General features: G+C 42.8%; 1 protein-coding gene across 4 annotated transcripts in view; it reads right to left on the bottom strand.

The window, feature by feature from the left end:
• The window catches only part of BMPER (BMP binding endothelial regulator), a 153,116-nt gene that overhangs the window by 125,943 nt on the left and 11,830 nt on the right, over positions 1-15,343 (bottom strand). The window lies entirely within an intron of this gene.

The following is a 15,343-nucleotide window of genomic DNA, read 5'->3' as shown; positions in this document are numbered from 1 at the left end:
CTCTTGAGGTGCCGCCCCATGAACCACACAGCTAAGGAATTGATTCTCACAGTGACAAAAGGATAGACAGCTGAGAAAGAGGTGGCAACCTCAGAGAAAACAAAACTCTGCCACTGCTGAAAGTAATTTTTGGCTAGTAGTATTACCCAGCTACCCAGAGTTTCCTTCAAAAGTGGCTACTATATACTATACTAGAAAAGAAACTACCATAATTCATCTTTCTCCCCAAAATGCAGAGAATCGATGAAACACCACAAGCAGGCAGAATCACCATACATTAAAGTGTCATCTTTCTATGGCAAAGAGCCAGCAATGGCCAAGGCCAAAGAGCACACTGACTACATTAAGGAATGTCAATAGAGGATATGTGACAGTGGGCGGGAGAAATATTCCATTTATAGCCTGCCTTGCCACTGTGATGTCAACCCTTCTGGTTATCCCTGCTTTTAATAAGGGCAGAAAACAAATACTTTGGGCGTTTCTTGCAGTAAAATTTTGCTACTTGAAATTCCTGACTGAAAGTAACCCTCTAAATTCACCTCCACCTATAATTAGTAGCTCAGTTCATTAAAAGACACAGGTGGCCATCTACTAGATGCAAACACACACCTCACTCAATCTTATGACTTAATTAGAGACCAAAAAAATCAAAGGGCTAGAAAAATGTAAATCATAAAACTAAAGGAAAATAAGCTGTGCTTTCCAGTCTCTTTCTTTGCTCCCTGTGGCCTTATTCAAGGTGCCTGTGAAGGATAACACGCAGCTTTTATTACACTCCAGCTCTTTGTCTGAAATCAGAGGTTTATTTTCTTCAAAGCCACTGCCTGATCTGATGGGAGCTATAAAGGCACTTCAATCTTATCAGTGTAAATGAGGACTCACTCTCGCCACGCCAGTGTGAAATCAGCAAATGGGAATCAGGCCCTAAAGTGCAGCTGCAGCAACACAAACGACTACTGTAAAAAGCCAGGTCACTGCTAGTCACCGCTATGTGCTGGCTGCTCTGCATCACTCCAGCATTGCAGAGCAACTGTAAATGCAATTTAGCTAGTGAATTAAGCTGAATTTATGGCAGATCTGTAGCTCTGGACTGGCACAAAGCAGCCACGGCACAGCAGTGCAACTGGCTCAACTTCTTTTTAGAGCGCAGGGCGAAATCTTGATTCTCTTTACATGGACATAGTGCCCCCTGACTTTGTGTCCATAAAGCCTGTTGAAGGGCAGCAGAATCAAATTTACCAAATCAACTACAGTCTGTATTTTAAAGTGTTGTGCTAAGATCTGATTCTCTTTAATGAGAGTTTGCTCAAGGAAAGATTTAATAAGCCTAGCAGGCCCATTACCTTTATCTGTGGGAAAATCTTCTGCATGGTGAAAGCGGGTTTGAAGGAAGGGCAAAACCCAGTTTGGAGTATGTTCCTTTGGAGAACATGAGTTACACAGCTGCAGCATGCATCGTGGACCTCTGCAAGATGCACGGTGCCCTACTAGGCCAACCTAGCTGGGCTGGACTCCCTCTTCAAAGGAAGAAATTATTATTGTAGATGACAATGAGAGGGATGAGAAGTAAATCACAGCTCTGCATTTTTTGTTCCCTGGTTCCCCAAGGGACTCCTGGGGCAGATGTCTCATACAGCCCAGCTTCCCCAGCATCTTCTCTCACTCTTCCCTGAGCACCAGCTGCCTCCCTCTGCCCTCAGGTACATCCTGACAAGGTACTTCTTGTTGGTGATGCAAAATGCTCCTAAGGATGACCCCAACCCATGTATTTCAAACAGGAGATACTTGCTAGTTACTGTTTCTAAGTAAAAGCCTCCTGTTTGTCCCACATCACTTAAATCAGAAATCTTTTCTGCCAAGGACGAGTTTGGTACCATTGAGCCAACCCAGGAGGGCAGCCAAATTTGGATCTTACCCTTCATCCCGTATCACCAGCAATGCTGGTGGCTCAACCCCAAACTTGGGACCTGCATTACAGGAGAGGATGGAAGTAACTGGAAAGAGAAAGCAAAACTGAGCCAGGCTATACATCCTAGCAGCTAGAAGGTTTTCCGAGAGGGAAGATTTTGGAGTTCATGTCCTGGTGCCAAGGGCTGTTTTACATTAAGTGGTTGTTCCACATAAAGAACATAGAGGCCCATGGTGCAGGGATGGGAACAGAAGGGTCCTTCCTCCTTGGAGGGTGACTTAAGCAGTTGGCTACAGATTCGCATATCCTTTCTCTATCCCAGTAGAACTTGAACTGCTTGCTGCTCAGTGGTCCAGCTTCAGCAAAAGAGGGGCTTGTTCCTCATGCTCCCATTAAACCACCAGTCCTGATAGTAAGGATGCTTGTGGGTAAAGTGGGAGATGACTCTTCGAATTGTCCCTGGACATGGAAGGCACTGAACCTGGACCACCATCTCAAAGGTGAGTTGTTACAGCATGATGCTAAAAGGTGGGCAGGAGGTGTCACACTCACACCACACACACCTTTTTTTTTTTTTTTTTTTTTTTTTTTTTTTTTTTTTTTTTTTTTTTTCCTAAGGAAAGACCAAGATCAGCTCTGTCCCTTGGAGGAGAAGCTTCATCCTTCTGCCTGCAGGGCCAGGTCTATGTATCCCAGGTAAATAGAGCCAATCTTTGCCAGCACAAGAAGGACAGCTAAGCAATTCAGCAGGGTGGGATTTGCAAAGCTGATATTCTTCCTCTCTAGCTGGTGTTATAGGCAAGCCCCAGATGGCTCCAAAAGTGGCTGTTCCAGGTGCCACCCATCGGGGCTGGGCTGCTCTTCCAGGGTGTGAGGTACAGCATCACTCAGGGCTGCAGCCCACACTGCTCCTTTTGGGGCACTTTGCTGAATAAACATACAGGAGGAGCCACAATTGCACCATACTGCCCTGCCATAGCCTTCACAGCAAAATCCCTCTTGTACTATGAAGAGATGAGCATAGCTCCAGGGAAGCACATCCAAGTGCCTCTTGCTGCTTCTAGGACCAGATTTAATCCCCAAATTCTTTCCAAAAATCCTGTTGTTTTATTTTAATGCTGCATCTTGTGGAAAACTAGGCCAGCAGATGTGGAGGAAAGGGTTAATGTACCATGCTGATCAATCATAGGACAGCAGCAGATAAACCAGGTCTGGTAAATCATTGTTTAGTCTATTGCAGTCAGGCATTATCCAGTGCAGATCTCCTAGGCCCACTGGGTGTAAAAGTACAAAGATAAAACAAAGAGCAATTGTCATCAGGAGCTTTTTTTCTTTTCCTTCACCCTGTCACCCAAAGCACTGCTCTTAATGTCTACTGTCCATCTGCTTGTTTTAATTTTGCTGCCTCTTTCCCTCCCATTTCACAAGGGCGAAGCTGAGGGTGAGAGCAAATGGACTTTAGTAAGAAATCCTTTCCTTCCAAATATGTCCCCTCCTACCCCCAGTAATCATGACATTTCATTACTTGTCCCAGCCATACACTTAAAAACTTGCTAAGTAGCTGCATGCAGGAGAGCTGTATTACCAAACCTCCATCTGTGTTGTCAACAGTGTCTCTGGAGTTGTTGAAAGCTCTCAGATACTTTGATTTTTGCTGTTCTTAAGAGAAAACTTCTTAGACGGCAACATTCAGAAGCCAACAGTTATGGTAGGGTAGGGGATTTCTTTTTCCTTTTTTTTAAAGGACATGCACTCTGGCACTGAGAAGTGCGGAAGAGACACATGGCTCATAAATACATAAACCGTTTGCTAAATCAGAAACCTGGGAGTCAGTCAAATCCATAATAGGATCCCAAGATTCATAATAAATAACTTTTAATTATAGTCCTGCAAAATAGTTATTTTAAACAGATGGTTTATAGATTCACATCTGGGATTTTTATTTTTTTTTTTTTAATTTAGTGCTCAGGCACACACACAGAAAGGGAGAGAACCTCAGTTAAAGTTTTTATTAGTGTTGGAAAAATACGTATTTTTTTAAAAGAGGTCAGGCTGATCCAAAACAATGCTGCCACAGCTAACACAACTCCCCAGTCAGCGCTCAGCTCGGCAAAGGGTGTGTGCTAGAATCTCAGACTCCCTCAGAAAGGATAATTTAGGGAAGTGCGAGAGGATCACCCCAGACTCCTCTCCTGCACTCGCTGAGACAAACTGCTGGAGAATTCATGTTTTAATGTGTTTGGGAAAAGTTCAGAAAGTTTTGCTGGGTGCCCACATTCCTCTCCTCTTCCCATGTCAGTGGGAACGAAAGGTCTCTTTAACATGGCACACAAAGGTGATGTCAAATTCCCATACGGGAGAGATACAGTAACCAGACCTAATACCAGTGTTACTGCTTCATGTTACCTTTACTACAACCTCCTCTCAACACAATTTGTTCACCTTCTACATACACTTCGTATTTTTACAATCCATCAAAGGACTCCACACAAAATAGCCTATTCTGGGGAGAAAGTATATCAAACTAACAGCCTGAAACTCATGTGGTATATTTAAACAGAATGCCAACATGAAAAACAAAACAAAACAAAACAAAAAAACAAAAAACCAAAAAAAAAAAAAAAAAAAAACCAAAAAAAAAACAACGACCACTAAAAAGAAATCTGAATATTTGGCAGAGGTCTTGGAGATGACGTGTGCCAAACCACAGCTTGGAAGCCGCAGCCAACTTTCTACAGGGTTCCCCACTGGGCTCCTGCCGGCTCACAGCAGCCACCAGGAATATGGCCCTTTTCAACCTGGAGTTGGCTTGGAAGAGGAGAAAAAAAAAAAAAAAAAAATATCAGGAGTCTGCTTCATTTCTTCAGGGCTGTACCAAGGAGTGCCTCCACCAGCGGTACCCCGAGCCCACTGTTGTGCTGTCACAGCTGACTGCTGAAGACCTTGCAGATGCAGATTCTCAGGGGGATAGATTTCCATGGTGAGAGTCTAGGGTTTTTCTTCTTCCCCCCCCCCCCCCCCCCCCCGCTATTTATGTATTGAAAATGCTTTTGGAAGGCTCACATTGCATTTCTGATATCCTGAGGTTATTAACTTTTTATATTGAATAGGAAAAATGTTGCTTACACTTTCATTTAACCAAAAAAGATTGTGGAGAGAAAAATATTAAAAGCAACAGAGACAGATTCGGTAGAAATATGAACTACCATTAACAGCTAATCCTGACAGGATTAATTTTTTACCATTATTCATCACAGTCCCACTAGTGACTCTGATAGGACTCCTCACCAAGTGGTTGAGAGTGTCCTTACGTGTCTGCCAGGATCATCCATCTGAACAATAACAATTTTCAAACAATGGCAAAAGTCACCCCCGGGGAATTTGGGATGCAGCTTTCAAATATGCACATATGACCTTAGGAAGAGAAAAAATCCATTTAAAATTAACGAAAGAAGTGCACTCAAGTCACACAGGCAACATCTCCGTGAATGGAGCTGCGCTCGGTCCGCAGAGGCCACGGGAGCAAAGGTTTGGGGCAGCACTGGCCACAGGCTCTGTCCCTCGGGGAGCACCAGGCTCCCAGGCGTGTGCCTGCACCTCCGCTTACGTGCAGACAACCCCCACGTTGGGCCAACCTGAACTCAAGAACAGGCTTGGGCACGTGCGTAACTCTTGGTCTAGACAAATCCTGAGGCGTTTTCTGAAAATACTACCCTTGCTCCTTTGGCACTCCTGCCTGGAACTCGCTGTCTTGGGTCTGACTTACAAACTTCCCTTTAATTGGCGGAGTTAATGCAAGCAAGCAATCCCTGCTAATACTGTGGGGCTGCTGTCTCCCATGAGCATTTCTTTGCCTGAGCAAGAGCTGCACAACCTGGCTTCAGGGAGGAGATACCACTCCCCAAGGAGAGATGTTTGCAGACATTTTGAACCACTGTCAAGGGAGACAAGAAAAAGGTCTCCATTACCCTTGTTCCCCTCCAATTAATTGGTTTGGGGTTTTTTTTGCTTTTTTTTCTTGTAAAAACAAATTTTGTCGTTATAATAACAAAAATGGTTTAGCATACTAAGTAAGTTTTTAAATTCAAGGCGGAAAAAATATTTCCCTATGAAACAATGCCTGTTCTCTGCAAACTGATACAGTTCTCTCTGTTTATCCACACAAACCTACAAACACCAAGGCACATGCTTCACCCCACAGAGAGAAGAGTCTTGTTATTTTAAGCATGTCTTCAATTTCAATGGCACAACTCACAGGAGTGACGCCAAACATATGCTTCTGTACTTTCAGCATTAGGTCCTTGCCCTTGCCCATGGCACAACACGGCTGTGATTTCAGCATGAATTGCATTAGATGCAAATGTCAGTATTTTGCGAGGAACAAAATACACCAGTTCAGTCCACAGACCCTCTCTGTCCTTTTTTGAGCAGAGTACTCGGTAGCCTCCGATTTATCCCCTCATCCCTGTAATCTCTTTAGCTTATCTGCCCTCTCTGAGGGCGAGCAGGGAGGAGGCTGCAGCATTCCCTGCAGTGGTGCTCAGCCAGCATCCACCACCCCTGTCATAATTCAAACTCTCCCCGCTCCCTAGGAAAGATGATTAAAACAAAGGCCCTGCTGAAAGATGACACCGAATTTCACAGCAAACGGGTATTCCCCACTGCTGTGAGGAAGACATGAGTATGTGCAAGTCATTCAGGACACATCACTCACAATCCCTTATAGACTGAACAGATTTTTAAGAATTTTTTTCACTGTGCTTAATGATGTTCATCAGCATGAGGAAAGTGACCTTGGTGGCCTGCTGCAATCCCAACACTCCCTGACAGCAGCTCACTACACTACGATGTGGTGAAAAGAAAGCGCTTTCTTCCTCTTACATTTGTTTGCATTAATGCAAGTGCTAAGGCTGCAGCTGGGATCAGAGTCCCATTACATCCAACATTGTATGAGCACATGCAAGGAGCAAGATGCATCCCTGCTCCAGTGAGCTTATCAACAAAGTAGACACAGCCAGACAAAATGATCATAACTGCAGACTAAGTCAGTGAGAATAAGCAATAAGAGACACGGTCTTCTCAGGTTCCCAACAGTTCACACTGTAGTCTGAAAAACAACCTATTGTAATGCAGGAGCCAGGTTTGAGGGAAGGGGTCTGCACTGGGCTTCTTGAGGGAGACCACATCTTTGCATTTCACCAGATGCATGCATTTAAAATTCACATCTTTTTCCATGAATTTTAAATGTGTTTTTAAAGAAACAAAAACCAAATTAATGGCTTTTCTACTTTGTCAATAAAGAATTCATATATTAATTATCAGTCACCTAGATCCGATGCCAATATCTAAGAAAACAGTAATCGCAGGCAATACCTGTTGATTTGAAGTTCAGGGGTCAAACCTGTACCCATGCTGCTGGAAGAGGTTACAGCTCACTGACCCAACTCTAGGATCTTATGACCCACCCACTGCTGGATGCTCCCAGGCATTCAGATCAGCCAGCAAAACTTTTCGGATGATTACTGCCCAACTCGTTGTGAGCTAAATGAGTGATCTTGAAAGTGTGGTCCTGCCTAGCCTGGTTTACCCTGACTGAAGCTGATGGAGCAGAATTCATTCTCCCAGAGAAGTGATGGGCAGCTGAGGGCCATAAAATCTCCCACTACCTAAGCTTGATGCAGAGGCCACCCATACAGACCTGAAGTCAGCAAATGGGGAACAGCATTGCTACCCTGGCTGTATTAGCTCCTGGAGTACCCTGCTCTTCTGACCCCCCTTAAGGGCCGTACGATCGCTTGGAGAAGGAGAAGCTTGCCCATATTATCCCTCAGCCAAATTGGTCTGAAAACACTCTTAAGTAAATTCTAGCCCAAATCATTATTGAAGATGGCACTGATGAATTATCAAGCTGATTTCGTAGAGGGTAAAGCAGATTGTGCCAAAGGTTTAAAACAAATTATTAAATCATTTGAATTCAACAAATTTTAGGTCAAGCCACGGTGTCATGTTCTGTCCCATCCCAGAAATTAGTCCCATCAAAAGATAACAATACTCTACTTTTATTTCTTAACTACTGCCATCCTGGTCCTATACACTGTGTTCAGCTTATTTTTCCAGCAGATATTGGCAATGAGAGAAATACAAAACCATGAAAACAAACAAAAAAGAAAAAAATAAATCAAAATCTAAGTCCATCAGTTCAAAATTCCTATTTTTGTAATAGAAGATAACTATATCTTCTATTACAGACTGAATATTGACTGATCGTAATTTTTCTTCTACTGCTGTGAATTAAACCTTCACTGGACATTTATTTAAAAGAGATGCATTGACTGCTTGCTTGGGGTTTTTTTATAAGTATCATTTAATCACATTTTGATGGGATAAATCTACGAATATATTATCCAAACAATAGTTACTTGTCACTGCATCTTTATTGCCTTCACTGTCTGAAGTCTGCTTATTCGACCCTTACGCTGGAGACTTAGGCAGTGGCAAATGCTCTAGTTTTGTACTTCAGCCGATTCTAAAAACTTTGAACAAAGCAGCCCTTGAGGCCATGTACTTCTTAAAGAGTTTAAAAAGCCCAATGGGCCTCCTAACTTACTCTGCAACAAGTCATATCCCATGAAGAAACTCACTTCTGTACAACACAAAAACAGGGCTAGATTAAAGAAAAGGGAAGAAAAAAAAGCAAGGTCCCCTGCTGCTCTGTCTGGCCAGAATCATGTCTTTTACTGCCCATATCCTCTAAAGAAACGATGCTCTCATGATATATTACCCTAATACATCACCAAGTGACAGTTTTCTCATGATACTGTATCCTCAAAGATGTGATGCATGCCAGAAGCAGCAACAGGAGATGTCGGCTGGGGGAGGGAATGGGGAGGGATTTTTCTTTTCTTCCAAATTTTTAATCTACACATCGGTTTTTAGTGTTATGTTGTCAGGAGAATCCCTGTCAATCCCAGCTTCATAAACCAGAGGACTCCTAGAAGTTTTGCAGTAGCAGCACAGCTTTTAAACTGGAAAGCACCAAAATAACCCCTCTTCATTTAATTGAAGCAAGTTTTGAAATAGGACCAAAACGCTTGAGGAACAACAACCAAATAAAAATAGTAGCCCAAAAGAAAGCAACAAGAGTCTGTTTTCTATTATAAAATTATTTAGGCAAGAGGCCTCCAGACACCGCTGTTTTAATGAACTTGCAAGAAAACTGAGCGCTGACCCCGCATTTGTTTTCTTACATGATCTTGCCTGTGCTACACAGTGGTAGTAGAAAAAAAGAGGAGGTTATTCACGGCAGTCTGCAGAGAGAAGGGGTAGCCCCCTGCTTGTCAGTCTGTATAGAGAAGAGCAGGAGAAGACAAGGACCAAGAGCATTTCAGGCAGGACTCCTTGAAGGGGTCAAGAACTTTCATGGTCTTTTAATGTTGCCTTCAGCTCACAGGGGCTCAACTCCTCTTTGCTGCAACTGTTCTGCGCTAGTAAAATCTCAGAGGGGCAGCCAGGAATCCTAACTCATAGACAGCTCGTGGCAGCAGTCATCCTCAAGTGGGCTTCATCACTTGGCGCCAGGAAGACAAGGCTCAAGGCCACGGGAGAAGTTAGCCAGAAAAACTTATGCCACTATGATGCTTTATTTGACACATCTCATTTCTATGTGTTTCTACTTCATACCTACTCAAACTTCTGATGGATGCAAAGCTTCCATCAGAGGCGAAGGAGGAAGGTGGAATAACCTCTCTGTTGTTGTGATCAACTGCACTGCCAAATTAAGTTAGACTGTGACTTTCAAAACTTCAGCCAAAGCTGTAGCTACTAGGAGAAAAGGCGTATTTTGACTTGTGAATTAAGCAAAAGCGATATGGAAGTCATTGAGAGGGAAATAGAAGCCAGAGCTGTCAAAGTCATTTTCACAGTCCTTGAGCTGACTTCGACCGTATTTTGTGGCCTGGCCCTCACTGCTTTTGGGTGAGATGTAGCAGCCCTCATTCACAGCAGTGATCACTTAGCCACATGACAATACCATTGCAGTCAATGAAACCACCCACGCGAGTTCAGAGGTTTGAGCCGAGCTCTTCAGCGCAGACACATGCACAATGCCCTATGTACTGGGTAGACCCAGTTAATTAAACAGTTATTTTTAAATGTTGCTCTGGAAAGAAGTTTGCTGTCCAAAATAAGAAACTAATATTGCACAACCACTTTCTGCTTGAAAAATCCAGTGGTTAAAACATGTTTTTGCATAATCATAGCCCTGCAGGGACAGTTCTCACTTCTGAAAAGCAAATTCCCTTCTTTCTGTTTTGCACATGTACAAACAAACAGATTCTGGTATGTCCGAAGCTTGTGAATCTCAACTATAATAATACATTGAATAGAAGCCATACAAGCAGATTTTTCCACCGCGTGTGTTGCCTTCACTCCTTCCTTTTCCCTGCCCCACTTGCACTGCTGGAAGTAAAAAAAATACCTGTTTCTGACAAGTAAATGGAGCTGACATTAGAGTGAAGCTCTAAGGTGAACAGGGTATGTGCAAGCCATTTGTCATCTTGACAAAGTGATTTTCGGTCACCAGTGGGACACTTTAAAGACATCTGAACGGCTGGCCTTGACCACCAGCATTTCTTACGGCTTATAAAGGGACCCATGGGACCAAGAACACAACCTGCTTTTGGAAGTGAGTCCGACAGTGGTACCTCTTGATAGATATAAAGGCAGTGTGATATATCAGGTGCCATTAAGATCTTTGCTAGCAGGTTATATTTACATAAGTATGGAGTGCAGATATCATCTTGTTAACCCAATTAATGAGATTCAAATGTCAGGAAAGAGATTACGCCTGGCTCGAAGTCCACAGTGCTTGCGAGGCAGCCAGAGATGATTTCATTGTGTGGGACAGCACTGTTCTCTTTGAAGAGCAAGAACTCGGGCAGCAACACTACTACCCAGGCAGCTGGGGGAAAACACAGGGCAGACGGAAAGATGGTCTGAAACCCAAAGGTTTCACGCCTTTAGCATAAGAAGGGCTCTTCATGATGAGAGACCCAAGTGCCATGTAAAAATGAGAACCCAGGGCTGAACCGAAGAAAATGAAAAACTATCCACTTGAGGTCTCGGAAACTTAATTTTTTATTAACTGTACTTTCCTCTGCAATTAGAGAAAGCCCTCATTGCCAAGTCACAGTCCACGCTGGGTTGGAAGAGGAACAATGTTTCATCCAGCCTGTCCACACTGCTGCATTTTACATGGGCAATTGAAATGCACTTCTCTAACCTAGAGAAGAGCGGGAAATTTCCTGGCCAAGATGAGATCACTAATCTCTGCATCAATGACTCTTGATATAATTGACAATAAACTGCTTTTCTCCCACAGCCTCCAACTACTAAGCTGTATGACATAAGAGGAGGTGCTCCTGTCACCCAGGTCAGAGCAGTGACCCTTGAATGGCACAGCATGGGGTACTTGGCTCCAGAACAAAAAGAGGGGTTTAGGGTAAGGCCTCGTACTCAGCAGCTCCTGTCAGCTCCCTGCTTAGCATGTCAGCTGTAAGAAATCCCTGTTCTGAGTTGCCCTCTCCGTGGAGGAGACAAGACAGTTAGCATGGGTTGCTTGGGCCAACAGCCCAACCTGAGCGCTACTCAGTGGGTTAACCTAAATACTTTGGTGATAACAGTACCTTATGGCCACAGTGACAAGTTGTCCACAAACACACCATAGTAACATTAAGTCTCCAGAAGATGCTTAAAATCCTTTTAGACCTCTGGTTCCAGAGACATACATAGCTGTCCTGGAGTCACATCACATCCACATCCTCTCAACTAAAGCTCTGTTTCACCAGTAGTTTTTATGCCATCTTGTAAGTAAGAGGTAATGCCCAGCGAACAGCCTGGAGCTGCCTGCTCATCTCTCCAGAATGCTGCCTTCCAGCAAACCTCCCTTTTGTTGTAGGTGATTTGCTTGATTTTTCCTTTTCTGGCTCCCACCTTTCTATGTTACCATATGTGGACCGGTTTAATTATGCCAAGAAATCTGATGATAACAAAGATAATAATTTTATACTAAAATCATTATATTAATGATGGTTTTAGGCACCAAATATGTACCCTTCATGTAACAACAAGTACATAAAACCGCTCAAATTTCTTACTATCATGGCCTAGAGTTATAGATATTTTTAAAATTTTCACTTCAGATTGATTTTTGGGTCAAATAGTTTTTGCTTGAGGATTGGAAACCTTGCCAAGTTAAATCGGACATATACAGACATTTTTCCAGAAGCTACACAGATTGCACACTTCTTCTGTTTCCCTCACCTTTTCATCTCAAACAAGCTCTGGTTCAGTATCAGTGCAAGATGCTGCATCTTAAATGTCCACATCAGCAAGTTTCTCCAGAAATGCTTAATGCATTTAGATCACAGACAAACTATGCCTCAAGCATGTATCTGTTCAAAAGGTTTCTTACACTGCCACACCATCAACATTTTAATGTATAATGATTTTAATTGTCCAGCAGTTTTTATCCAATGCTTTTACAAACAATCCATCCACCAACCTTTGGTTTACAGGCTAAAAAGCTTGCATGCTTAGCATTCTGCCTGCCAACATAATTTTATTCATTTATTTTAATCAAAAGCATTTGCCAGATTAAATCACCAATCCACCTAACCCAGTTAACCAGCCCAGCTCTCCCCAGAACTAAGTATTCGGGTGGGGAGCAAAGGGAAATAGGTAAATATGAAAATAATGAGCTGTGCACTGCCATATACAGAAAAAAAAAAATATTCTCTGTCACAAGCAAATGATCAACAGTCCCCCTGTAGTAGGAGAGCCTGCTGCTCTTATCAGTGGTTTAGGTCCCACAGGCAATCCTCCAGCTAATAGCCTTATCTTAAACCCAGCCACCCTGCCTGGCTCCTTCCTACCACAATGATTTCCAAGCAGCACAACCTGGAGGTGTTTCACTAACTGGCACAACCAGATCATAAACACTATGTAGCCTTAGAGCAGTCATTTATCAGCTCTTCCCCATCTCTCCCAAACCATGCCTCAACTGCATATCACCACCCAGACAGAAAAAAAAGGAGGAGGAGACAACCTCAGGACAATCAAGGTCTGCTATTCTTCAGCCACTAATAAACCATAAGACAAACCAGAGAAACAGATGCAAATGTATGACTCTAGCTGGCCATGAGAATACATTTTGATGGTTCCAAACCTTGGGAAAGATCCAATTCCCATTAAAGCCACTTAATATAATTGAATATAAAGATATCAGGAACATCTTAAAAAAAAAACCAAAACAAAACAAAAACCAAAACCAAACAAAACAAGAAAACAAAACCCAAAACACACAACTTTTAGCCTGTCAGCTGTCAGAAATCTGATTTTCCTGGCCAGGGCTCTATGATACATTGGCTTGTGTCCCCCCAGGTAAGGAGCGCGGAGCTGCTACTTCCATGCCTCAAGCAAGATCTTTAGCTCCAAAAGAGGAGGTGAGCCATACCGTGGCCATCTGGAGAGTGGGGCAGCTGGCCCTGTGGCCAGCAGCGGAGCCTGGAGTTGCGCTGAGCACCTTAGCAGCCCAGGGCTGAGCAATACCTGGTTTTTGGTGGGAAGTCTTCAACTTCCCAAGTCTGGCACAGCTCTGGACATTGAAGCCAACCCAGTGTTTGGCACAGAGAAATTTAAAACTGAAACAGAAATATCTATGTGATTGAGGAATTTGCACTAAATATCTGATTTACAGGAAGTTTTAACACTGCAGGTTGGGGTTTACACATACATAAAGCAGCATCGCTACCGTGCAACCGACTGCAGATGCCCTGTGTGAGCTAGACATGCTCCGGAGCAAAATGCAGCGTAACCATATAAGCATAGCTCTAAGGCAGAGTTAAAGATGAACTGATTCAATCTTTAACACTGAAGCTTTGTGAAGCTTTGTGAAAGGGTTTACTTAAAACAGGGACTCAAAAAAAAACCTGGGGCCTTGATTTGTCAGGGAAAACATCCTTTGCATCATTTTTCTAAATGGCATTTTATCACGTTTCTGTCCTTTGTGCTCACAAGAGCAAATAGATCTTCAACTCTAATGCTATTTCATAGTACTGCCTCTTGCCACAGCACTTTACAGCACAAACATACAATGCTTCCCTCTCTGAAAAATCTAAGATACAATGCAGAAAATGAAACCTCCATCCAGGAGGCTGATGTGTAGAATGGATGAGGAAACATGTAAAGAGGATGCAAATCACAGATGATGCATGGAAGCATGTTATCTTTTCAGTGAAGTGGTGGCACACAGTCCTAGTTTAACAGCCCATTTTAGACCACTGCAGAGAGCAAGTGGATTCCAGACACGGGGCGGGGGGGGTGGGAGGGGAAAGGAGGGTGGGAAGGCATGAAAAAGGTCTAATAAATAAATGGGAGAGGCAGAAAAGAAATATATGAAATCCGGGTCTCAGCACACAAGGTCAGCTCCTGGAGATGACAAGGGATGGGGTCCACACTGTACTTGGACTCAGAGCTCAGCACTTGATTCAGCTGGATGTGAAACACTGCACAGGGCTCAGTCGGACAAACGGTCAGGCTAGGAACTTTTTAGCTGCAGCTTAATGCATAAGATGAAGAGGCCAAGAGGCCTCAGAGGAAGTAATTACAGCAGTTATTAGGTATAATATGAGCACGTACCGGTATGATAGTCATTTTAATAGTAGTATTACAGGTAAAAGCTTTTATACAATACTGTTTTTTCTTCACAATGGCCTTTTATTTGACGGTAAGTTCAATATAAAAAGGCTGCATTTTCATTTGATTTTCTGGTTGTTGCTTAATATTTTTCTTCCCTCAAAAATTTCTGGTAAAACATAATGGGGAAATAAAACCAGATATTTGGTGGGCAAAAAAATATCTATTTTTGTATAGCAGCACAAAGCAGTACAGGAGAAGTACTGACACTGTGAGCCATTCACAAGACCATAATTCTCAAAAAGACCGTTAACAACTCAATGGAAGAAACTTGAAAGCTAATAAAAACTATATACAGGTAACCGTATGCTTTTAAAATGCCATTTTGATATTGGACCAGCTCTTTAATAATGTTTTTCTTATTGGCAATAAAAAAGTGCCTTAACTTAGACTGATCCATTCTGCACTTATTGTAGACGCAGTCAAAAGACATTTGCAACTTACATTACGTTTTTTCCATTTAGTTTATGGCATTTTTGTGCCCTTCATATTTTTCCACATATTATTTATACATTTTAAAGATGTTCTTTTGTATTTGAGTTCTCTGATCCTTTAATTATGCCAAGGAGAATCTCATTTCCATACGTGATGGATTGGATCTTCATCATTGTTGCAGTGACATATCACCAGCTCTCTTCCAGGAGGGTTTTGCCAAGACCTATAATCAGTTCAGCACTGTGT

Source organism: Tyto alba, unplaced genomic scaffold, assembly GCF_018691265.1.
Source record: "Tyto alba isolate M040663 unplaced genomic scaffold, T.alba_DEE_v4.0 Super-Scaffold_46, whole genome shotgun sequence".
Classification (NCBI taxonomy): Eukaryota; Metazoa; Chordata; class Aves; order Strigiformes; family Tytonidae; genus Tyto; species Tyto alba.
The sequence above is the reverse complement of the archived record's forward strand: the minus strand, read 5'-3'. Positions and strand labels throughout refer to the sequence as shown.